The 25,495-nt window shown below is 46.0% G+C and overlaps 1 long non-coding RNA gene across 1 annotated transcript in view; it reads right to left on the bottom strand.

The window, feature by feature from the left end:
* Nucleotides 1-25,495, bottom strand: part of LOC109283814 (uncharacterized) — an 89,134-nt gene that overhangs the window by 25,500 nt on the left and 38,139 nt on the right. Inside the window, exons 4-5 of the long non-coding RNA XR_002091081.2 lie at nt 12,241-12,364; nt 8,427-8,633 (exon numbers count right to left, since the gene is read on the bottom strand). This is a non-coding gene — a long non-coding RNA (uncharacterized LOC109283814). The remainder of the gene's footprint in view (nt 1-8,426; nt 8,634-12,240; nt 12,365-25,495) is intronic.

The following is a 25,495-nucleotide window of genomic DNA, read 5'->3' as shown; positions in this document are numbered from 1 at the left end:
AGCTTTTTTGGCTGCGTACCACAGCAAAAGTGGCAGGGAGGTGAAGACCAATGCAGTGAGAGATGCCTGAAAAATCCATGAGACCCATGTCATGGAATACCTGGTATCCATATGTAACAGCAAACAGGTTCAAAAATAGTACTTGATTATCCAGGTATACTTTTGATTGTTCCAGGCAGCTTTTAAATTGGCTGAACAAGCTCGTATGTCTGCCTTCAGGCTTAAACGCTATTTAAAAAAAGCGTAAGTGTTACGTGTTTCCACAGCTTTTTTCAGATAAGTTTGGAAAAAATTGTTATTAACTGCCTGGAGCATTTTAGGGTTTCAGACCCTCAGGGAAACATGGAGCTTTGGTTGATTATGCCACTATATGTTTATAGATTGAAATATGTTGTTGTTAATAAGGTGAGGAGGCCACAGTAATTGAAGCCATTCACAATGGGGTTTTTTGTTTGTTTGATCTTCTATAAAGTACCTGACTTCACAAGCTGAAACCCAGTTGCAGGTAGCAACTAATAGTCTGTCTATCCTGAAGGTAGGAAGCTAGCTACAAAAGATGACTAGTAAAAAAGGAGAAAACTACAAAGAAGGTTAAAAACTTCCATGAGCAGAGTACAAGGACATGACATTGCACTTTTGCTGCCCTCATGCCAGGGAGCAGGCGGGAGGGTGGCACAAGACCCCAGCACTGCCCCTGGCCTGCCTGTGCTGGCTGTGTGCGCCTGGGGGGCTGGCGGGGAGGGGGCTGTGTTTATTTTTGTACTAGAAGATTTCCCCCCGAGGAGAGTGCGCTTGCCTGCCACACACGCCTCTTGCCCCAGCTTCGGTTGAGCCTGTGCTGAGTTGATTTGTTCTTTTCTTTTTCTCCTCGAGCCGCTGGTGGGAGCCCAAGTGGTGGCTGCAGTGTGTGCATGAGACAAAAAAAAAAAAAAAGAGAAATTTATAAAAATGTAAAATTAAGAAAAAAGAATAATTTCTTAAAAAAAAAAAAAAATCACGGGGGCACAGAAGGGAATTGGTGAGGTTTTATTCACCAAGGCACCCCTGGGGGTTACAAGAAATAATGGCCACAAGCTAGCAGAGAGCAGATTTAGATTGGACATTAGGAAGAACTTCTTCACAGTTCGAGTGGCCAAGGTCTGGAACGGGATCCCAAGGGAGGTGGTGCTCTCCCCTACCCTGGGGGTCTTCAAGAAGAGGTTAGATAAGCAACTAGCTGGGGTCATCTAGGCCCAGCACTCTTTCCTGCCTATGCAGGGGGTCAGACTCGATGATCTATTGAGGTCCCTTCTGACCCTAGCATCTATGAAGGAGGTGGTGGTGTTTCTTGGGGAGAAATAGAAAGCTTTTGTGCCTTCCAAGATAGGTTTTGAGTTGTTTGTTTGTATGGTTCTCTGGTTTGTTGTGTTCTTTTAATGTGGGGGCAAGGCCATCCCATGTAAAATAAACCAGTTGGAAACCTTGGATGCAGAGCTGACTGGCCTTAACATGGAAGCTGGGGGAGTGATCTGCTTATAGCCCACCTACAACCAAGTGCTGCCAGGAGGTGACACATGTTTCATGGGTAGAAGAGAGAAAGTATATCTTTGCTAAAATTAACAAGACTGTGGACTAACTTACATTCTGAGGCCTGATCCTGACTCCCTCTGACATAAACTAGTTTCAATATCTTCAAAATGCCAAAAAAAAGTTTAGAAATAACAATTAATGATCACTCAAAGCAGCAAGTGTTTACAGAAACTCAAAGCATGTGTAATAGTCTGCTTTGGCCAGTTAAAAAGTCAAACAGGTCTTAGAGACTTACAATTGCTTACTATGCCCTTAAGAAACTAAAACACCAGACAGCCCCAGTGGAAACTTCCTATCAGAATTTAATTACAGACATAGCTGAAAGAGCTCAGTATTTTTTCACTATTAAACGTTTCTAGTGGTTTCTGAGCAATCCCTTTATATTCAGATTATCAATACAAGTTTTGCTTTTACATGTTAGGGGTAAGCAGTACACATGATCTTGAGTCCCTCAGGATTCCCAAAACTATCAAAACATTCTTCATATGCCCAAAAGTAAAATAGCAGAAATATTATAATGTAAAAAAAAAAAAAAAAAAAAAAAAAAAAAAAAAAAAATCAAGCAATTGTTTGTAAAATGACCTTTTAATACACCAGATTATGAGAGCCACTTAGCAGTCTTTAAAGAAGTATTGCAGGCTTTACTGACAACTAGACCTGAAGACAAAAAGGCTCGGCTAATTCAGTAATGGGTGTCCTTTTTCAGAAATAACTGTTAATAATAGGCAATGCAGATCACTAGATCAGCAGTGTGTGAAGTTAATCCCCTTATTGCATGGTAGGCATTAATGCTGACAGACAGACGTCAACTCCCCTTTGAGTTATGACAAGGGATTCCCAAACTGTGATATGTGTACTGCTGCGCGTACACAAGACATCTCTGGAGACCACACAGAATAAACTGTGTAATGGCAAATTTAACTTCTATTATAATAATTATTGGCAGTTAATAGGTTAAAATATAACAAGTATGCAGGCAGCTGGTAAATCCCAAAGGGATTTCTTACACTATAAGAAAACGATTAGGAACTTCTGGATTACGGCTTTTTGTTTGAGGGGCAGCAACCTGAATGACCCACCAGGCACCAAAACAAACCTATTCTAGGGAAGGAATCCCCTTAACAAGTGCAAACGCACAAATTTGTCTTGCATATGAGTCCAGCTATTATGAAAATGACCACTGCTACATAAATTATGGCCTCATATAGAATAAAATAACCCCTGTCTGAGGACAATGCACAGCTTACCCTACCTCATATATAGAGGTTGTGACTATAGATGCAGCCTTACAAAGAACCTCCCCAGAACAACCTTTCACAGTTTATTCAGGCAGCAGGTGGGTTTGTCAAGCACCACTCATGGCTTACACAGTGGGGAGCTAGAGAAATGAAAACTTCTGAACAGAGGCCAGTGACGCATGCTAAGGTATTTAAATATATTATGAAGTTGGTGGAAGAGTGCAAAAATGCCCCTGCTATAGGAAAGGTAAAGGCATGTAGAAATGGACTAGAAGAATCTTATTGGGACAACTGGACAGATCTAGAACCTGAAATAGGAGCCCAAATAGGGAATTATGGGAACCCCTAAAGAATTAGGAGTAATCACCACAGGAGGTGAACAAAAGGAGGTAGGAAAAGATTTAGTATAACTGCGAAAACAAGATCCAGAAATACAATAGTTAAAGGAAAGTGTACAAGAATTACCAATAATGGTGACACACAAGAAGGCCTAGTATTCAAATAAAAGGAATGAGTTTGGCTGGTACTCTCAACATGCTTCACTGAACTAATAGCTTTGGCCCCTAATGAGGGACACTCGGAAATGGAAAAAAAACTTTGGAAAGACTTAAAGTAGGAGGGTGGAGGCCAAATATAAAGCATGGTGTGGCAGAATTTGTAAATAACTGTTTGCAATATGCAATGAATAATACAAATTGAGCAGTCACAAAAAGGAAACTGAGGCACCAAAGAAAAGAAGAAGCACGGCTTCAATTTCAACAGACTATGAAGGATCCTTACATCAAACAGCTTGTAGAAACAAATTCATGCAACTTTAAATTCTTCCACGAGATGAACAGAGGTAGCGATGGTTAAAAAAGAAACAGCAGTGGTTCCAGTGAAGGTATTAGTGAAATAGGTGTTCTCTAGGTGGGGCATACCCAAAGAAATAGATTAAGATGGGGAAAGTAGTTTCATAAACTCTGTTATGAGCATAGTGTCACAGGTATGGAACTAAACAAAAGCTGCATGTTGCATATCATCCCTAAAGTTCAGGTTTGGTGGAAAGAATTAATCAAACCATTAAGGAGGCACTAAGAAAAACAGTAACTACTACTTGTTTGTACTGAAACGCTGTAGCTGCCTCTGGTGCTGATAATTCTAAGAGCAGCCACAATGTCACACAGGCTATATCCCCATATGACAACAAGTGGAAGGGAGAAGGGGATACTAGAGGCCTGGTTTTACCCACCCACTGATGAATAGCAAATCCAAGTCTTAATAGGTAAGTGAGTAAGCCGATAAATACAACTTCTTAATAATGTTCATAAACAAATTGCTAAACTAAACATCAAGAAAATGGACAAACAGTTGGGATCAGTCCTGTATCCCTGCAAGTGGCAAATTGTAGATGGAGTTCTGGTCATGAGTTGGCAATGTTGGGCATGTCCACACGAGCATACACGTGCCTCTTGCCCCACGTCAAACCCCTTTGAGGTGGGGCAAGAGGCATGTGCGGGAACGAAAAAATGTTTCCCCATGCTGCAAGTTTGGTCCCAGACCGTGCCCTGAGGCAACCAGAGGCTGGGTCCTCCACGGCCAGCCAAGCCACATGTTTCAGCACCAGGGCTCTGGTGCTGGTGAGTAAGGGGTCGGGGGGCTGGAGGGGACCATGGGGGAGGGGCCTGACCCCTGCCCCCCACCCCATAGTTTAAAGAAACAAAAAAACAAAACCTGGCACTTACTAACTGCCGTCTGGCTGCCTGGGGCCCCGCTCACACAGTGTGGGGCAGGGTGACGGCCCCAGCCCAAGCCCTCCTGCCCCCCACTGTCCTGTGCTGCCCAGGGGGCTCTGCCAGGAGGCCCTGGAGCCCCCCACCCCTTCTAAGATAAGCAGAGGCTTTTTTTTCCCCCTTTTTTTTTAAGTGATGGTACCTGGGATTGTGGGGGTAGCCTTGGAGGCCTGGGGGTGCAAGTTGGAGGGTGAGGCTGGGTGGGGTAGCCATTTGGAGGTCTGGGGGAGTGGGGGTGAGGCTGGGTGGGGCAGCAGCTGGTGGGGGTGGGTCAGCAATTGGGGGGGCTAGGGTGGGGCATGTGGGCCTTGCGGGGGGTAGGTAGCCCCTGCAGGGGGCCATTTGGCCCCTGTTAAGAGGATGTACCCCTTGTGTGGGGCACCGTACACCCTGTTGGGGGGCCAAAACACCTGTGTGGAGGCCATTGCCCTCTGGGAAAGCAGCAAAATATATAGTCATGAAACATGCATTTACATTTCACTTTATTATTATAAGAGACTTGCTTTAGCACTGTAGATATATCAATAAAACATTGTCCAACCGATTCTCTCTCTCTCCTCTCTCTTTATAGTGGTCTTTTGTTTTACTTGTGGAGGAACATGGATTTTGGGGTATTTTACAGAGTGACTTTGGGATTCTTTTTTATCAGGGATTTTTCAGTTTTCTAATAGGGAACACCAGAATTCCTGCTAGGGAGGCCAGTGGCAGGACCCTGCCTGCTCAGAGCTGGCACCTTGGACCCAGCTGGCTGTGGCTGACCTCCTGGACCAATGGCCAGGAGGACATGCTTTGACAGTTCAAAACAGGCCACCATACCAGGAACATCTTCTGGGAGATAGCTGCCCGGATGGCCAGGCAGGGGGCACACGTGGCAGTAGTGCTGCACAGAAGTCAACCCCGCAACTGCTGTTCACTGACAGCTGGCCCAGAGGGGCAGATGCCTCTACTGGCTGTGCAGTCCCTATCTGGGTCTGGCAGGTACACAGCAGGTCACAGCCAGGCAGCAGCCCCCACTGCCAGACCCCTGCAGTGGATAGAGGGTGCAAGGAACTCTCAGGGCTTCTTCAGCAGTCCAGCTGGCACAAGGGCTAGTGTCTCCAGGTACCAGTTGGCTGGGCCCCAGAAGCTCTTGAGAGAGAGTAGCCCTGAGCTACTTGCCAGGGCAGCTTTTTATACTTTTGAGGCCAGGACAGGGCAGCTTTTTATATTGCTGGGGACAGCACAGGTGCTGGCCCGGGGCTCTAGCTCCCCCTGGCTGAAGATCCGGGAGGAGCCAGGCAGGGTTATTTTGCCCCAAGTGGCACTATTTCCTCCACAACAAAGTGCATGTCCAAGCACTTGCGCTGAGGCAAAAAGCCCTGACTCAAATTTGCACCGCTTCTATTTGAGCTGCTGCAAGTGCACATGCTTGCATGTGTGGATGGGCCCGTTAAGGCCATCCATTTAAGACTGCTGTACACAGAAGGCAAGCGGTGACTAAAAGCTGATCTTGCAGTGATTCTCCCACTTCCTTCCATGCAATCCAAACTGCTGCTGTCTGAACACTGAAGGCAGTGGTGATTCCTTATACTGGTGAATGCATGTTCCGAGAAAAGGCAATACAGCGTATGACTTGAAGCTTCTGTTTCACACTAAACAGACTTAAATTGGAGCGTCAGAGGAGAAGGTAAATTAATCTGTGGATTTAAACTTTATTTTTTTCAGTTACAGCAAACACTCCAATTTGGGACAATAATGTCAAGAGGGACTTTCTGGATCATTGACTTAAGTCCCAGCTATTATAAGCAGTGACATCAAATCGCCCTCTTCATAAACTTGCCAAGCTCCTCACAAAAACTAATTGGGTTTCTTGCCCACACTGCTCCTGTTGGAGGTGTGTTTCAGAATTTACCTTTTCTGCTAGCTAGAGACCTCCCTTTTAATTTGCATCCTAAACTTATCCACAGCCAGTTCATTTCCATTCGCTTTTGTACCACCGTGTCCTTTAGCTTAAGTACCTCTTCTCCCTCCCTTTTTTTTCCCCTGAGGAAATAGAATACATCTGACTCAGTCTTTTCCCCTTTCTTTTGCTAGGCTAAACAAGCCAAGCTCTTACAGTCTACTTTTATATGGTAGGCTCTCCATCTCTCTCATTATCCCAGCAGCCCGTTTTAACACACCTCCATCTAGAATGCTTTTCTTGAACCTAAGTAACCAGCATTACATAGAGTCCAGAACAAAGTCTTGCTGCTGCCCAGTACAACTGCAGGAGGTAGTTGGCTAATAAAGGTGGGGAAAAAATTGCATTCAGTGCGGGGGCCAAAAAACCCTCTTATTAAGGTACTGCCAACACAGATTTTCAGAGCAGGCAGGCAAGCTGCACTTGTATCTGGTGAGGGAACATAAGCACTGTTTCACACCAACTCCTCCTTATCCTGCAGGTCTTACATTTTATTCACAATGACCAACCACCTTCTTAAAAGACTTTTATTTGGCCTTTGAAACAAGTCACTAGTGGAAACAGGATTTTAAAACAACACCAGCCTAAATATGTCACTTATTTTAGCACCATTAAATTTACACACAATTGTGTAAAAAGCCTTGCATAAAACTACTTTTGCCAACATAGTTTCCAGCCTTGGCAAGTAAGTTCCACTTGCATTTTGTAAAAAACAAACAAACAAACAAAAAAAGAATGAAACAACATAAACATTGTGCATCATTAAGCTAATTGTACAGTCAACAAAAGTTTCACCTAGCTCTACTCAGTAACATTAGGTCACAAAGAAGTTTAGTCTCTATTTCAAAAAGCCCAGGGATAATTGTTGCTCACTGGGAGCATCTACATGTGATGTTACATCGCTGTAGCAACACGCTTCCTTGCTATAGTGTGTGGCTACATCAATGTAGTGCCTAAAAATAAGGCATGGCACAATATGGGCTGTTAATGTGCCATCTTTTAGTACTTCCAAAAGGAAGCCCTAAATGACAGCACAGTAATAATGGCACCATAGCAGCATGTGTAGATGTGTCCACTGACACACAGTGCAATTTCTTTTCCTTGTTTCTTCTAGTGTCTGATGCTGTGCATGATCTAATCCTGACATCAAGACGGCTACCATATCTCCACCACTGACACTGCCAAACAGCCAACACTGCCCTTTAATTTGAAGGTACCTAAATTATCAAAATCACTAGAGCAAATTAGGCATATTCTGCCCCTGAATCTATGTCTAGAGCCTGACTGAGACTACAGCAGAGGAGTGACAGGAAAAAAGCCCCACACTCACCCAGGTTCCTCCTGGCCAGAGCCTCCTTCCCAGTCTTGTAGATGGACAGCTTGGGCAGAACCAAGAGATTGACCAGGAGGTCTTGGTAGGGCCATGGATAACAAATAGGTGCACAACAAAATAGGTGTGGGGAGACATGCCGCCGGAATCTCAGCAGGACGTTCTGGAGGAGGCAAAAGAGGGCCTGCTACCTGGCACACCCCAGGTAGGTGTGATGCACCAGGGTCTCCCTCTGTTCACAGAAGGGCAGGTAACAGGGGAGTTGGTGAAGCCCCATATGAGATGGGAACTAGGTGTGCTGGCCTTATGGTTTGACCCAGTAAATAGCAGTTCGTTTAAGAGACATGGGGAGGGAGTGGTGACAGCATAGTAAAAGTTTACAAATATTAAATGGTATAGATAATAATCCCCTCTTTATTTATTGTCTCTCACAATATTGGAACCATGGGACAAAAAATAAAACGTATTGGTGTAATGGGGCCCCTACCCCATTATTAGAATGGGAAGGGGATCCAGGAGTACCTGGCACCTTTTCCTCTTCTTCACCTCCCTCTCCCCCCCACCTTTTCCTCTCTTACCATTTGTGTATTTGCCAGTGCCTCCTTTCCATGGCAGAGGTCCCTTCCCCTTGTTTCCTGCTTACATGGTTCTGATGTTCCCTCCTCCTTCCTTCCACTTCATCTTGGTGTCTCTTCTGTCTTTACTCCAGTGGTGCCGACAGAAGCATACTCACAAGCAGCAGAACCTAAAGCAAGATGGCCACTGGGTCCAAGTGCAGGCAGAACCTGATGGGAGGGGAAGTGAATGGGGGGGGTATGTTACCCACAGAGCCTTTTATAAGCCCATGCCTCAGGCCAGGGCAGGTAGTCTGGCTGGGGAAGCTGTTGGGGACAGTCTTCTGTGAGAAGTGTGAGGACTGGAAACTGCAGAGAGGGAACTTGGGAAGCAGCCCCTCAGTGAAGAAAAGCTGGGAGCCTGCATAGGAAGCAAGCTAAGTACCCTGGGCACTTTCGGTTTTGTTTTCTTTTTTTATAAGAGGCTTCCTGGCAAGGGGTGTGATGAACCCCAGGTGGGACATGCTTTGAACTGGGACTGGTGCTTGCATTTTTGTGGTTTTCATTGTTCTTCCCTGCCTTCCCATCTCCCCAGAGGGCTGGGTTGTAAGGGACAACCAGGAGACACCACAAGTGTGAAATTGCATGGAATGGACAGAGGATAAGGACTAGAGGATGTTCTGAGGCCGAGCTTGCCTGGAATGTAAAGCCAGATGGCTAACACATGTTCAGTGGCCATAGGAGGCCTAGCTTGCCTAGACTGTATAGAAGAAAGTAGCAGGAGAAGAGCAGGACTCCAGGCACCTAGCTGCCTAATGTAGCAGATCATGGGTGCTGGAACTTTAGGTCATGGGGTGTAATCAGAGCTGAGCCAGGAGCTTGCAGCCCTGAACAGTATGCCCTAAGCTAGAGGGCTCAGTGAAAATAAAATTGGGACAAGGCCAAGGGGGAGCCTTGGACCAAAGTCCCCCTCTTTGAAAGCATACCTTGCCCTCTGTGCAGCCTCCCCTACTGTTACCATGAAAGGCGTGATGCACAACACTACTGAATAGGGAAGAGATTGGAGGGTGTGGGTGCTAATGGGCCTACAATTGAGTAGTAGGTTTAAAACTAACAAAAGGAAATTTATTTTTCATGCAGCAAGTGAAACTTGTGGAACATTACCACAAGATGGGATAGTCTGGTAGTTTAACCCATTTCAAAAGAGGTCCAATTCTTGAAGGAAATATCCATCAGTAGGTATTGAATATTTTGAATAGGGGTACAGTTTGTCAAGCAGCACCTCCTAAACATTTGAATGCTGGAAGCTGCAGTGGGAAAGGAGCAGGGAGTGGAAAATTCTGGACGTGCCGTGTTCATCTTCCCCCTGAGTGGATAATCTGCTAATGTAGGAGACAAGTTGCTGGGTTTGGGGAACATATGGTCTTACTCAGTAAATGGCAGTTCAGTACGCTCTTATGATTCAACTACTTTAGCCTGCAACTATGCGGTGATGCAGCCAACACATTTTCCCCCTCCTCCTAGCACAGAGTTGCTTGGCAAGTAGCATCACATGCATCCAAGTACTTGAACTGAAAGTGCGGGTAGTCCTCAGAATTATACAGCTGAGTCTTCAGTCTACAAATCCTTTGTATGAATACAAACACCTTTTATATCTGAGCACAAGAGTGTTTCTAGTGGATAAGGATTTATTCCTGCCAGTACTCAAAGTGTTTTCCACAAGGTATGTACTGTAAAAATTGTATTTTCTTAAATGAATGGAGTTGTAAATCAGCCAAATCTGCTGATATTTACAAGAATAATTTTCTCATGTGTGCCCTTGTTCCCCTGCAGATAAAGAAGTGGTAAAGTATATACCTCAGGCCCAGAAATAATCTCTCAAAGATGGCAACCACCTTGTTGTTAATAATATTGTCATAAGCCTTACAAGTAACCTTCAGTCAAACCTTCTTCAAGGTATCTGATGAGCTATTTAATGCCTAACAAAGCCACATTCTAAAGCTAGAATGATTTGGTATTTGCTTGTCTATTTGTGTGTTTTACTTGGGGTTTTTTTTCCTGTTTCTGAAGCATTGAGATAATGGCCAACGTAAATACTGGGTATGTGCTTTTGACAAGGGTGCATTACTGCTTCTGCTGGGATTTACAAAACTGAGAGCTTCTTGGCTGAAGGGTCTTGCTCTTCCAGCCAGGGTCAAAATCATAACTAAATAGTTAGGTCAGGAAATGATTCCCTGCCCCTCCCCTTAGGTCAGACTGACAAAGAAGGAGAGTATGTGCACGCACACTTCTGTACTATTGAGCATTGTCCTCTTCCTAGGATTCTCTAAATAAATGTTAAACAACTATTTCCAGGTCATTGGCATCCTCTTCTCCCACAATACAGACACTCCAACCTCAACCAGGACCAGACACACATGGGAGTAGAACCCATGCTGCCAGTGCCTCCCCCACAAGGTTGGCAAGCTCTCCTGATTGGGGATCTGTTGGCTGTGCCTTTTAACTCAGCCCTCTGGCCACAGCAATGAAAGAGTCAGTGGGTCCTGGGAGTAAAGACCTTGCTCAGGAGACCAGCATACCCAGGGCACCTACTCACCATGCCAGGGTGGGATTTGAATGCATGACACCAAGCCTCTAGACCACCACCCTCCCCACCAGGATAGCAAGCTGTTGGCTGTGCCTTTCGACTCAGTGCCTCTGGCCACAGCAATGAAAGGGAGCAGGCCACAAGAGTAAAGAACTTGCCCAAGAAACCACCTTACCTTGCCAGGCTGTGATTCAAACCCACAATAGTGAGCCTGTAAGCCAGCACTCTCCCCACAAGGCTGGCAAGCACTTCTGGATACAGAGCTCTGGGCTGTGCCCCTGCACTCAGTGCCTCTGACGTGGAAAGAGAGTTAAAGACTGGTGTCTTTGGTGTCTTTGAAAGGGGCCTTGTGTTTTTCAAGATAAACAGTCACATTGTTCACACCAACAGACTCACTTTTCCCTTATCAGGACTTGACCTCTAGTCTTTCTTACATACCAGCATGGGACTTAGTGACCATAAGGAGGAACCAGCTCAACAGAAGACATATATTAGCCAGTGTTTCCAGTAGCCTAGTGGCTAGTGTGTTTTTTGGAATGTAGTGGCCCCAGGTGACAGCCTCAAAAAGCACAGTAGTTACAGCCCCAGCCTGAGGTGCCATGGTCTTTTGGTTTTAGTCCCGGATCTGAACTTCCATTTTTCACTTCCCATCAGGGGAATGGGTCCAGCTAGGTGAGAGCAGGAGTACCTCACCCAGGAACCCCAGCAGCATGGGGTCCTGGGCAGAGACACGACTTCTACAAAATGGGCTGGAGAGATAGCCAACACCTCTCACTGTTTTGCTGTGAAAGCCCCAGACCCTATGAGAGAGATCTAGTGATAGAGATATACAAAGATAGGGATAGAGAGAGATATACAGAGCTCTATATATATCTATCTCCATCTCTCTCTCTCTGTGTGTGTGTGTATATATATATATATATATATATATATATATATATATATATATATATATATATATATATATATATATACACATACACACACACACACACACACACACACATATATATACACACACACACACACAGATAGAGATAGAAATAGACTTATATAAATCTATGTAAACAAAGAGATAGATATATATTATATTATAGGCACACTGCTTAAGAAACGTGGGTGACTGCAGCTCTCTTTTATAGCCAGTCAGTAGTGACACAGCAACATGAGCCCAGGCATGCTGTCTCGCACAAGTTATCCTGCTTCTCTGACCTACAGCCAAAGTACAGTGCAGTAAAAGGTGGTACATACCTTTCAGGAGCAGGGTGGACTCCGCTGGGTGACTATATGGCTTTTGAAAGAAGCAGTGTGGTTTTCAAGCAGAGAATGAGGGGTACTAGCCGGTGGAAGAGGTTCACAAAAGTTGAGGACAGAACTGTCAAAGCAAAATTTTTAGAAAATTACAGCAATTACTGGCAAAGTACAATTAAAACACCCAGGAAACAACTAAAAATGTTTGCTTACAATGGTATAAAATGACTAACATACAAAAAAAAAAAAAAAAAAAAGGAACCACATTTTTAGCTCTTTTTGAACCACTGCGAGTTTCAGTACATTTGCTCCATAAGCACACTTGAGCAGGAAGCACAGGGGCGGGGGCTCAGGAACCTGGAGCCCTGAGGTGAATCCAGACAGCTGTCTGTGAGACCAGCATCAATCCCATGACAAACATGCATGTGGCAGACCAGCTATGGCACCTTCTGGGCAAAGATCAAAGAGGATGAGGGAACTTCCATTTTGGAAGAGAGGTACTTAGCCCTGTCTGCTGGAAGTCAGCCGAAGTGTAAGGCAGGGTATATAGCTGCATTTTTACAGATTAAATTAATCCAGAGATCCATAAGAGTCCATAAGGAGCAGTTTACACCATCGGATGCTGCTTTCCAGAAATCCTCTGACACTGCACTGAGCCCAGTCTGCTCCATGCGAAAAAGCCCCTCTCATTTCCCCTTCCTTCCTACCTAAGCTGAGATGTCTCGGAGTTAGGCTGAAGTTGGCGGCATCTCCTCCCCATGAGGGGGAAGAAAAGGGCTCAGGCCTCAGCTCTGCACCACCCCCAGACAGGGTCCACCCTGGGCTCCTGTGACCACAGACACCCCCCACCCATGAGCTCCCCATGGGGAGATGCCACCTCTCTATCACCAGCACTTAAGTGAACCACAGCAGCGCCAGCAGCCTCATGCACAGCCACAGACAGGACCACACTCTGAGCAATACCATCTTGGGAGAACCAAGGCTCAAAGAAAAGGATGACACCAGAACAACCCAGGGAGAAAGGAAGGGCAACAAGTGTGTGACAATGCCAGAGCAGCAGGGGAAGCACAGCAGGAGGAGGGATGCGAGGGAAGAGGAGGCAAGTGGGAGCAAAAATGAAAAGGGGAAGGCTGAAATTGGGCTGAAACTCCAGGAGGGACAAGGAGGCAGGAGCTGAGGGCAAGGAAAAGGGGGAGAAAGTGCCAAACCAAACAGGAGAGTGAGGTAAGACGGGGTTTTAATAAAGAGAGAACAATAAATGGGGCAGGGAGAAGTGCAGCTGCAATAGTATCCCATGTTTCACATACACTAAAGGCCAACACAGTCAAACTTCCCTCAACAACCTACAACCCACCACCAGTTTCAACCCACAGCCTGCAGCCAACCAAACTAGAGGCTGCCTCGGTGCGCATACTGAAATCAGGCCCATAGGTTACGGTCATTTGCTACCAACTATGCCCAGACAGCCCTTCCCAGCTCAATACCCAGCAAATCCCAATAGGAATCCAAACTCGTGGCCTCCAACCAGAACCCACGAAGTGCATGTTCTCCATGCCAACCCCCACCCCTCATGTTGCACCAAACATGTTAAGATTTTCACCTTTCCTAAGCTCTGAGATGCAGCCAAACAATCCTCGCATCCCAGTTGCATCAAACCTCTGTCCCCAGCACTGCCAGCCTTCACTCTTGCTGCCATGACAAGGCCCTCCCATGTGCACCCCACTAAGAAGGCACCCCACAGGGAGCAGCCAAACAAGCTAGCCTACGACCCTACTAACTTTAACTCAACAAGCCAAGACTCCCCTGCCATGTGGAACACCCCACCAAGTACTAGTTAGGGGACTGCTCACAACACAACAAGACAGGGCAACAACCTGCCCCACGCCCAGACCAGACATCTGCCCCACCACCATCACCCAGCCCAGCCAAGCCCCCCAGTCACTGCCATCACACAATATCTAGTTCAAACCAGAGATGTTCCTATCCCTGTCCAACCCAAATATGGAACCCAATCAAGCCAGGTCTCCACCCCCTATCTGCATACAACCAATCAAGACATTCTACCAATTACTTCAGCCCCCCAGCAACATCCCACCTGAGTATCTGGCATGACCCAAAAATGTCATCTCCTCCCTGAACACCAAGTTTAGACTCAATCTACCGAGGAACCCTCTTGCAACCCAAGCCCCAGGCCAGAGCCAACACCACTGCCCCATCCACTTCCCAAAGTCCCCAGGCTGTAGGGAAATAAGCCCCATAACCAGACTCCGGGTGTAACTCCAGGATGCTCCCAACCAATCAAGCCACCTCCCCACCCTGAGCCCACAAAATCCAATTAACCAATGCAGAAGCCCCCACGCTTCCTAGCCTGCTCCTAGCTCAAGAAGGCTCCAGACTCACACACCAAATGAGCCAAAGCTCTTCTCTCAAAGCCTCAGAGCTTCTGCCTCCGGAGTCCCTGAAATACAGCACGGATACAACCTACTGCTTGAATACCCAGGATGCCCCACCATCTAGTCAGTGCCCCCACAACTACATCCCAACCAAAATAAGATGCCCCACAATCCTACACAGGCTGCAGCCATCCCAGCCAGCCCTCACCCAACACGTAAAGCTGTTACCAACCCCATCAAAACAGACCACTCATCCTAACCCCTGATCCTTGACATCTCTGTTCCCAGTCAGTCTCTCCCTTACCAAAACACCCCAACAGCAGCCAACTGTAACAGGTTCCCACCATCTCGGTACAACCAGCCAAGACAGGACACCAGACCACATCCTTTGTGGAACACTTCCCCAAACTCCCCAATGCATCCAACCAAGCCACGACTCTAATCTCTCCTACCTCTGCCCACAGTCTGTACTGACCGAATGACCAACTATCCTTCCTGGCCATACGTGGCACCCAGCCAGGCTAGGAAAAATCAAGTGTCTTTTTCTAGCAGAGTGACAGTCTCTGAAGCATCCTTAACAGGCATGCTTTCTCATCACAAAGAAACTGTGTAATTAAGTGCCCACCAACACTGAAGGATGCATATCTTAATACCAGTGCATCACTTCTCTAATTCCAGAACATGTCTCATGGTCACGGGTATGTTTATGGTGGATATTTAATAAATGATTCAGTGCCTAAACAGGTGTTTATGGCCCTGGGTAAAGGAAAGGCTAGGAAACCAATTAATTCAATCAAGTATCAGGAGTCTCACACATCCAGCCACAGAGCAATCACTTCACAGTGATACCCATCTTACTCATGAAGTGGGGCACACTGCTTAAGAAATGTGGGTAACTAATGACTGACTATTAAAAAAAAAAAAAAAAAAAAGAGCTGCAGTGATGCAGCAGCACAAGCCCAGGCACGCTTTCTCAAACAACTGTCATCCTGCTTCTCAGACCTACAATCTGAGTGTAGTCCAGTAAAAGGTGCCATATACCCAAATATTCCACTTACCCTATATGCTAAATATCACCCTCCCTAAATACCATATCCCCACAAGACTCATTTCAGTGCATGGCTGCATTATGCTGTAACTGGGACTGGACACAAAACCTGATTGATTTTGAAAGCTTAGCTGTAACATTTCTGCTGTTTTTCACACAAATAAATCATACTGGGACTGAGATGGTCGAGGCCACATTTTCCCATGAAACATCATGGGAGACGTGCTTCAAGGGGGGGTAGTGCTCGAGTTAAACAATCTTGGTTTCGTCTCGCACAGTGCTGGGCATCTTGCACGTACTACATGGGCTTTGGCAGAACTGTCCCCCCTCTGGCCATACTAGCTCCCTCATTGTGCAGGATGGGGTTCTCTTGTACTGTTCTCTCCAGCCTCTGGTAATGGGCACTATCAAGGGATGGGATACAGGATATGCTAGACTATATGGTGAAGGGGCTCCTATGGGTAGGGGATGAGTCCAGCTGGGTGGGGCAGACTGTGAGCTCACAGGGATGAGTCGGTAGGATATCAGCCATTGGGCCAGAGGGACAGTGACCTCATAAAGGGCTGACATCAGCCTGCAGGGACAGTTCCAGAGCCCCAGGCTGAGGCTCAGACCTGAACACACCTTCATGGTGGCAGGTCTCTCTGGCTGAAGCTGATACAGGTGAGGGAGAATCCGATTCCTATTTCTAGTCCCAGGGCCACCCGTCTTATCTGTCCATCCCTCCTGCCCCACAGGTGCCACCCCCAGAAGCTTTTAGGTTCGCGCCAAGTGGTACAGTTGGGGCCCTCTCTCCTTCGTCCCCAACCCTTCCTCATGGTTAATGAGTTCAGGGCTGTGGCCCTTTTCAGTCACAGGCTGTAATTCAGGCCCAGGTCACAGGGCCTGGCATGCAACAACATGCGAGTAACTTTGGTGTAAAAGCCAGTTGTGATGGCTGCCAAATCTCGGCCAGTTCAGGCCCCTTAAAATGTTTGGACTTGGGATGAAATACTTAGTTGTGCCCTTTTAATGGGTGGGGAGGTTTGATCCCCATATTCCCCTGGGTGGGGATCTTTGATCCCCATATTCCCCTGGAGCTCTGTCAGTCTGTCCAGCTGTCTGTCACTCTGTGCTTGATCCCCAGTGGCTGAGACATGGAGCAACCCTTTAGTGTCCAGTGCAGCAGCATCCAAGCACAGGCTGCTGCACATTTAACAAGAGCTCCCCCACCCCTCCTCTGATGTCCACAAGGGCCCTTCCACCCTCCCTTAGTTCTCCCTTCCCTTCTCCTCCTCCTGCCATTTCCCTAGCCCTACACCTACAGAGCAACTGTGCTGTGCTTGAAGGGATCTGGGGGGACTCAGGTGGGTGGTCAGGAAAGAGAAGGTTGGGGGGGGGGTGAGGAAGTCAACCATGTGGCTAGGGACTTTGTCTCTCTGTGCCTGACAAAAGCAGTGCAAGTGAGAAGCAAGGGGTTGGGGGGGGGGGGACACTTTTGGAGGTGACTTTCATTGGACCAGATGTAAAATTTGGGAGCAATGTTAGACAAGGACACAGAAGAAGGGCACCTGGTGCCCAGAAACTTCTCCAAGCAAAAAGACTGCGATGAGGAAAAAAATGACAGAAAAAATAGAAATTGAAGTGGGGAATTCTTTCCCAACTATATGGTTGGTCCAAGAAAAGATGTCCCTAAAATCACCTTGATCCTTGCATATTGCCCAGACCATCATGGCTACAACAGTACTCAAACCCTACTGGGAGGAAGGATATGGCCTTTATTCAAATAAGTCAAGCATAGCCAATCATGAGGCAGAGCATTTGATGCTAGGAGACAATGGCCAGGTGGTTGCTTAGTGCAAGGTGATTGTGACCCAATGAGCTGTCCACCTTTCTGGCCGCTGGTCTAGAGAGAGTTGGGTAGGGGGACACACATTATGAGTAAGGCTCGCAGACATTTGCTGACAGCACAAGAGTGGGGAGACTCATGGATATTCAGGAGTCGGAAGAGGGGTTCACTCAAGTAACCCCAGGGCATTGTGCACACTCTGCCCCCAACAAATCTGACCTCTGCTTTTGGGTCCCCTCCAACTTGACCTTGTCCCAGTTCAATTTTTCCTCATCCTTGGCTCCATGCCAAGCATCCAAGCACTCAGTTGGATATCTCAGATCCCACTGCAAGGCCTTACTCTAAAATGCATGGAGAAGGTGACTTAGAACATCTCCTAGAAAAGAGAGATATGAAGCATGCTCTCCATCCTGGCTCATAAGGGAAAGGTGCGTACTTCCACTCTCATTGTACCTTTAAAAGGCAGGACATGGCCTGTGTTCATTCATCAGCAATACACTCCACTGAAACAGTTTGCTAACCTCCAAGCTCTAGTTCACAAATGGTATTAGCAACTTCTTGGAATCTGTTCAAAAAAGCCACAATCGCTTTAGCAACTAGAAACCCAGGTAAAGGAGGGAGTAGAGCAGACAATGATTGCAGCAGAAGTGATAGTAACCAACTGTTACGTGTTTCTCAGCAGATTCAGCCAGGGTTTCAACAGAGTACAAAGAACTCAAAAGCTTCTCAGAAAAAAAAAAATCAGATGGTTGGACCTAAAAAACAACAAAGCAAAAATAAACACCACATGCTTCATAAAGCAATGAAGGTTAGAAACAAAGCCACAGTATAATTTACATATATATGTATATATATCATATATACCTTAACAAGGCAATTGGTAAATGGCTAGAGTCAATAGTAGCCTATGGATCTGCTGGCAATTCTATTTAGACTTTCACAAAGAAGTTGATGGCTACAGCCCCAATCTAACAAAATGCACGTGCCTTATTTCAAGAATGTCTGTGATCCCAAGGAGCTCAACAGGACTGCTCCTATAATTGTTTCTTAGCACACTGCATCAATGTTTGCAGCATCAGGGTACAACACAGAACCAACTGGACCCTGGTGGTTTTTAAATTTGATGAGCAGAGTGCTATAATGCTTGAAGGTCCTGATCTCCTGGTATTGTCTCCACTGTTGTATCTGTCTTTTCACTGTCTTTCCATTAAAATGGTTATGTATCTCAGGAAAAACTCTGGATACACCAAAGTCAATGTCCAAACTCACATTTAATTCAGTAGAGCCAAGCTTTTACCCTTACTCACCCCCAGAGTTGGGCTTTTATAGCAGAGCCTGCAACACAAACTCCTAGAACGGCAAGCAGTTTACACTCAACAGTTAGGACTATCCTAGTATGTATTGCTTCTCATGTCAGGTAACCAGCAGCTTAGATTTGTGCCAATTGCTAATAAAGGCACAACAAGAAAAGATCATCCTCTCAGGTAAGAAGTCAGGGCATGGGGAGATGTCAAAACTGAAAAATAAAGTGAACCTGCCATGACATGTATTGTTGTGCAGGATTTGCCCACCCAAATGGCATCGGTCCACACAATCTTCCACATTCTTTTCAGAAACAAGTGAGCAGGATATAATGCTAGATGTGCTGTGTTGCAATTGGTTGTGTGACAGACACTCTTTTCTTAACACCAAGGGAAACAACGGCATGACCAAACTACAGAAGGCACTACGGCCCAGTGGCCATAGATCAGTAGATAGCGGAACTGGGTCAAAGCTGCTAAATGCAAAATGGGGGCAAAACTATTTTCCTCCTGCATTGGGGCTCATTAGCAAATGCCTGTGCTGTCCTTGAAAGACATAAAAGCTGCACAGCAGACAGTGTTTGGATACCTCATCATAAGAAAGAGCAGGGGGCAGCACTGCCCAGGGAGAGCACAGCCTTTGAGTTTTGGTATGAGATGGATTAAACGTCTGCAAATTAATTGATTCTTTTTCTGCAAAGAGAAGCGAGCTAGTTGATAAGTACTTTCTTGGCGGGGGGCGGGGGGGCGCAAAAGATAGTCCCAATGTCAGGCCTAATTACTTGTTCAAATATGGAACATGAGATTTGCTGTTATTTCCCACTCAGCGTGTGGCAGAGTCTCTGGACACAGGGTCCATTGCACAGAGGGTGTCCAGAGGTGTATCCAACTCCTCGCCCCCCTGACACTTGTAGTAATGTCAGCTGGCAAAATTAGGTCATCTCTCAGCTCATGTGGGGAACCCTGGCCCTGCTGAAATCAGTGACAAACCTCCTCCGGCCTTCAAGATGGTCAGCATTTTCTTCCATGGTCTTCATGTCAGTCCTTTAGAAAGAAACTCAGGGAGAAGCAATGCTGATCCTAGTTTGTCCTTCACCTACCTTTCCTGAACTGGCTGTTTCTTTATTTCCTATTTTTATTCTGTTAGATTTATATCCCACCTTATCCAACAGGCTCAGGTGATACATGTCTGAAGGACCTGGGCCTCTTCAGCCTCCTCAAGAAAAGGCTGAGAGGGCATCTTGTGGCTACCTACAAATTCATTAGGGGGGAACAGCAAGGGGTTGGAGATGCTCTGCTCACCAGGGCGTCTCTTGAGGTAACAATGATCACAAACTGACAGAGAGCAGATTTCGGCTAGATATCAGGAAAAACTTCACGGTAAGGGTGGCCAAAATTTGGAAGGGGCTTCCAAGGGAGGTGGTGCTCTCCCCTACCTGGAGGGTCTTCAAGACAAGGCTGGATAGGCATATAGCTGGGGTCATCTGACCCCTGCACTCTTTCCTGCCCAGGGCAGGGAATCAGACTCGATCTGTTGATGTCCCTTCCAACCCTAGCATCTATGAATCGATGTCACTTTTCATGGAGGGCTATTATTATTTATCCTAAAAGTTTTAATCACACCCAGTAGACCACTGTTGCCATGTGCAGAAGGGAGAATGAAGGAATTAGTTAACACCTTTACTGTTCTCTCTCATTTGTTCCTGCTACAGAAAAACAAGACCAAGAAAATGACTGATGCAGTTACGAATATAATTACATGGTTTATGGATGAGGTCAGAGATATCATCTATCCAGTAATAATAGAATATAAGAGGAGAAAAATAACTCAGAGAGATACGAGAGATGAGGAGGTCAATGCCAAAAACTGTGTCTGCACAGATAGAAAGATAACACCCAGCAGATCTCCAGGTTGTGGGAAGAAAGGGTGTAGAGTAAAACTAACCTCTCTGATTTCTCAACAGTTACTTGGCCTGTCTCCAAGCCTTGGCAGAGTTTTGGGAAGACAATCTTCCCAAGACTGAACCAGCAGCAGTACCTCCTCATCCAGCTAATAATATATCTCATTTGTACAGGGAGAGTATGTGCATGGGAGCTCAGCTTGAGCATCCCAGGCAGAATTTCCAAGTTGAGCAATTTCCCCTTAACCAAAATTACTTTCAGTACAAAACAACACAAAAAGATGGCCAGTTAGAAACCCATGTCATTAGGGAAGATATTTCTTCTGATGTCACACAAGATCACCCTAAAACAGGCATGCTTAGAAAATTATTTTCACGGATCAATGCCCAGGAAAGAGCACTCAGTTCTGGGGAACAGGTCCAAAGGGAAGGGCAAACGCCACGACAGCTTCAGGTCCCCGAGCTTGCACAACCCACCTCAGGAGGCATCAGAAAGCTGCGTTACCATGCAGGAGCTCTGGGGCTCAAACCTTCTGCATCCCCCCAGGACATATTAACTGAGCCAAGGGCAGCCCACTCTAGCATAACTCTACCTCAAAATCGGCAGACAGCTTGTGAAAAAGCCCTTCTTGTCATCACGCAGAAAAATATTCCCTGAAGAGGAAGCACCACTGCCAAGATACACCATTGAGCCTCAGACCTTGCAGTCACCTACCGGTATTTATGCCGATGCCTTTTTCAAAGACACATATGATGAACTAATGAACAAATATGTCCCTTCCCTAAACTTACTTGCTCAGGACAGAGTGATCCGTGGAAGCAATCCTTCACATTTCAGTACAGAGATGGTTGATTTGGTGTTAGGTAAGCTTTCCGGATGTCAGGCCATAGCTCTGCAGCCTTCTGAAGATCATGGTATCTTCCCTGACATAGATACCTCGATGCCCCAAATTATTCACTCTAGTTTATCTGACCTTCTGCATGAAAGTGCTTCTAAAGTCACAGTTTGTGAAAACATGAAAAGCAACAAGTGTGTGTCAGCAGAAGGGTTAAGTGTTTTGAGAAGGAGAGAAATTATTGATCACCAACCTTTAGCAAAAGCACCCCCTTCAGCTCTGTATAAACCTCTAGAGCCTGGGAAAACTGATGAGAAGCTTTTAGAAGATGCTACCAAAAGCACCTCACAGTGCCAAATCCTATACCATCTACTCCAGAGGTACACCACAGATACTTGAAAGATATAATCAGCAAGCTTTTATCTGATATTCTCCCTGCCAGCACATCTTCCCCTAAAGAAAAGAAAATGGAGCTTGCAGAATTTGACTTGCTTCACCTGAAGGTAATCAGAAAAGTGATGGCAAAAATCTCTGAAGATGATGACACTTGTAGCCAGCATACTGAACATCCACATGCCAGAGAAGATGCTATGATTCAAACCATTGCTGATTCGGTTTATGACAAGCTTTTGGAACAGTTTCAGTCTCAAATCAATATGCAGAATTTTTTAAGAAATGGGTGCCTGGTTATTTCCGAAGCTCTTTGTGACTTGGTCTTCCAAGAGATTTCTGGGAGTCCGTTGCAGAGCTCTCTTTCTGGAGAATTACCACTTCACCACCGTGCCAAAGCTGACAATATTGTTGGACATACACTAAGAGATGTTACTGAGCCCCTGGATAAATCCAACAGCTTACCATCAGACCTTAGTAAAATAGTTCCTCCTATCATTGAAAAACTAGCAGGAAATCTTTTGTCCATGTTTTCTTCCCTCTTTCCCATTGTGGATTTGGATGCAGAAAAGACTTTGTTACTGAAGGATGCAACTAGAAAAATACTACAGGCTTTGCAAGCACTCCTCTCAAAACAGCAGATGAACATGAATGAACATATCAGTGAAGATGATCTTTTACACAATAAAGACAGCCAGACGATGGGAGACCTGTTCAATTCAGCTTGCTCAAGCACTGCAGAACCTGCTGATTCTGGCATTTTTTTGGCAGAGACCTAACAAATCAGAAAGATATTTTATTTCATAGGATAGCAGCTTCAATAGCAAAAGGAGTTGCCAAACCTGAGTTTCAAGCCAGGTCAGAGGATACTTCATCTTCAACAACAGGAGGTGTTAAGATTGCGGACAAACTCCCTAGCGATCTTGGCATGATAAAGGAGATTCCAAAACCAACTCTAAACCCATGTATTCCCGTGGTACCCATGACATTTGTGGAGGAAATATTAAGTAGATTCCTGTCAAAAGTCTTAATTTCAACTGATGGCAAAAGCCCACAGTACCAGAGATGCTTATCAAGAGCCGAAGTGAATGCACTTGCTGAGAACCTTAAATAGGCCATGGAACAAGGCCTGTCCAAACATCAAATCAGCTTTGTGGCAGCTACAGGGGAAGAACCACTGCTACATCCAGAACAGGAAGAAGCACTTAATCAAGTTGTTATTTCTACTTCCAGGAATATGTTACAAAGATCTGGATCTGAGCTAGACCTGTATGATGATGTAACAGGTTTCAATGCACGTTTTCCTCAAGATGTGGTTACCATAATAATTGAGGAACTCTCTGATCACTCCCTTTTACGAGTGGTTAGTGACCAACTGAGCCAAAGTATGATGGACCCAGACAGAATTGCAGACAAGGCTCTTTCCCAGGTGTCTATTAGTGCAGAGTCTAAATCATGGAGCTCTAAAGAGGCAATCCCAGGTACAAGTGCAAACAAGACCCCAATAGGGACAGGGGAGTTGCTTGTGCAAATAGTCCCTTGTGTTAGGATCAAACGTGTGCCCATTGCTCCAGGCTTGGGGTCTGATCATTTAAAAGTCATTGCCATAAAACCAGAACCTCGTGAGGAAACCCAAGAAGCATCTGTTGCTCAAACTGGGAATGCCCTAAGAGACCTACAAGCATTGCCGACTGAGAAGTGGCCTGAAGATGAAAGATCCAGATCTGAGGCACAGAGAAAAGAAGACAGCCATTTCTCTCTGGGTAGCACAGGACAACCAGTTGGAAGACCAGGGCAAGTAAATGGAAAGAACAAGGCAGGGGCAATCCTCTTTTGTGGATGCTATTTTCCTTCCAACTGGATCTTTTGTTAAGATGCTCATATGGCATTGAAAGACCATCTACTATGAATGCTGGTTGACCATAAAGGTGGTTGACCATCTCTTAGAAAGCCTGCAGTGGGCCATCAGTGTGAAGGACCCTTGTTAGCTGGGATTCTGGGTTAATGGGCAGTAAATTTACTTATCTTGAATCTACTCTCCTTCCAAGCAATCTGGCTAGGGATAAGGAGAGGGCTGGAATCCCTTGGGTTAAGCATATAGACCAGACAGCTACAGCTTCAAGCCAAAAGGGCTATTTGATTACTAGAAAGATGGATCCAAATGCAAGTCTAAAAGGGGCTTGGTTTAGTTCGCTCTCATTAGCGACCTGTAGGAGAAGCTGATTTGGAAAGGATTCTGAGGAGGTGTCCTGCTCAAAACTTTCTTTGATTTCAGGCCTTCAGCAGGACCTCATTGGGGAAGGTGCTGAAGCCTGTGTTAAACACTCTGAAAGCTCTTCAGCCCAAGGTGGACCTCCTTACACAACTGGCAGCTCACTACCCTGGGGATGAGGAGGCAGAGGAAAGGGTGGAAGAAAACCTTGAATCAGAGTGACAGTGGAAGGAAGAAGAGGGGCTGTAGCAAATTGAGATCATTCCAGTTGAATCCTCTCTGTATTTGTGGAGCCTATTTGATTCATCCATGGACGCTGAACAATCAAGGTAACTTTTTTCTGAAAGTGCAGCAAGAGTGGGAGCTGTGGTGGAGGGGGAGGATCATTTGGGGTCTCTGGACAGAGTGGTCCCTACATTAGATTAGGTTTAGTATGAAGGTTTGCAGGGCTCTGCCCAACTCTCTGCATGCTTGTAACCAGATTTTTCACTGGTGCAACAGTGGGACCAGACTGTCAGGGACTCTGCACTTCCATACAAGGCTAATTTACTCTGCCACCATGCTGTATGCTTCCTCCCCATGCCCAGATCAAGCTACACAACCACAGCTGATGGGAGGATATGTTCAGCAGATGGGCATTAGAGCAAGGGCATCTCTCTCAGCTACACGTGCTGTACATCCAGAATCCACTGGGATAAAATCCTCAAGCTGGGTGCCACAGCACTCTGAGGCGTCTTGAGATACTTTTAGGGGTGCCACAGGGTGCCACACAATGTTAGCACTTGTAGGAGTGCAAACATGATCCACAAGATAAGCCCAGAGATTTCCAAGAGAAATCCAGAGTGTTTAAAACCATGCTGGCCTACCGTGCTTCAAACTTCTTTGCAACAGAAGAATTGCTCTAATATTTTTCTGTACTCATACAAGTGAAGACTAAAAGCTTACATTTTTCAAGGGGTTCCTTGAGCCTAACAAGGCTGAGAACCACTGCACAAGGGAAACAGTCCATACAGGCTGCCCCAAGCTGAAGAACCAGTCCCCACATATGCAATCCTGCCTAGCTGCTGGGCTGCAGATGGACGATCTTGGTGCTGCCGTAAGGCTTTTGAGGACCGGAGGGCAGTCTTTGCCCAAAAGTCCAAGTTCTCAAAACCTGTGAGCCTGGGGGCCTGGTCATGGCTCCTCCGATAGTTTCACCAGCTTCCAACTGTTTAGTTTGAAGCAGTGAATGTTTCCAGCTGCCAGAAGGGGAGACCTTCTTGGGTGCATCTGTCCCAGCACACCAGGGCATCCCTAGCAGCATTGCCATTGGAGCAGCACTGGGCCTGACATGCAGGCCACACCTT

This window comes from Alligator mississippiensis, chromosome 3, assembly GCF_030867095.1.
Source record: "Alligator mississippiensis isolate rAllMis1 chromosome 3, rAllMis1, whole genome shotgun sequence".
NCBI classification, from domain to species: domain Eukaryota; kingdom Metazoa; phylum Chordata; order Crocodylia; family Alligatoridae; genus Alligator; species Alligator mississippiensis.
This window is presented reverse-complemented; position numbering and strand designations above follow the sequence as displayed.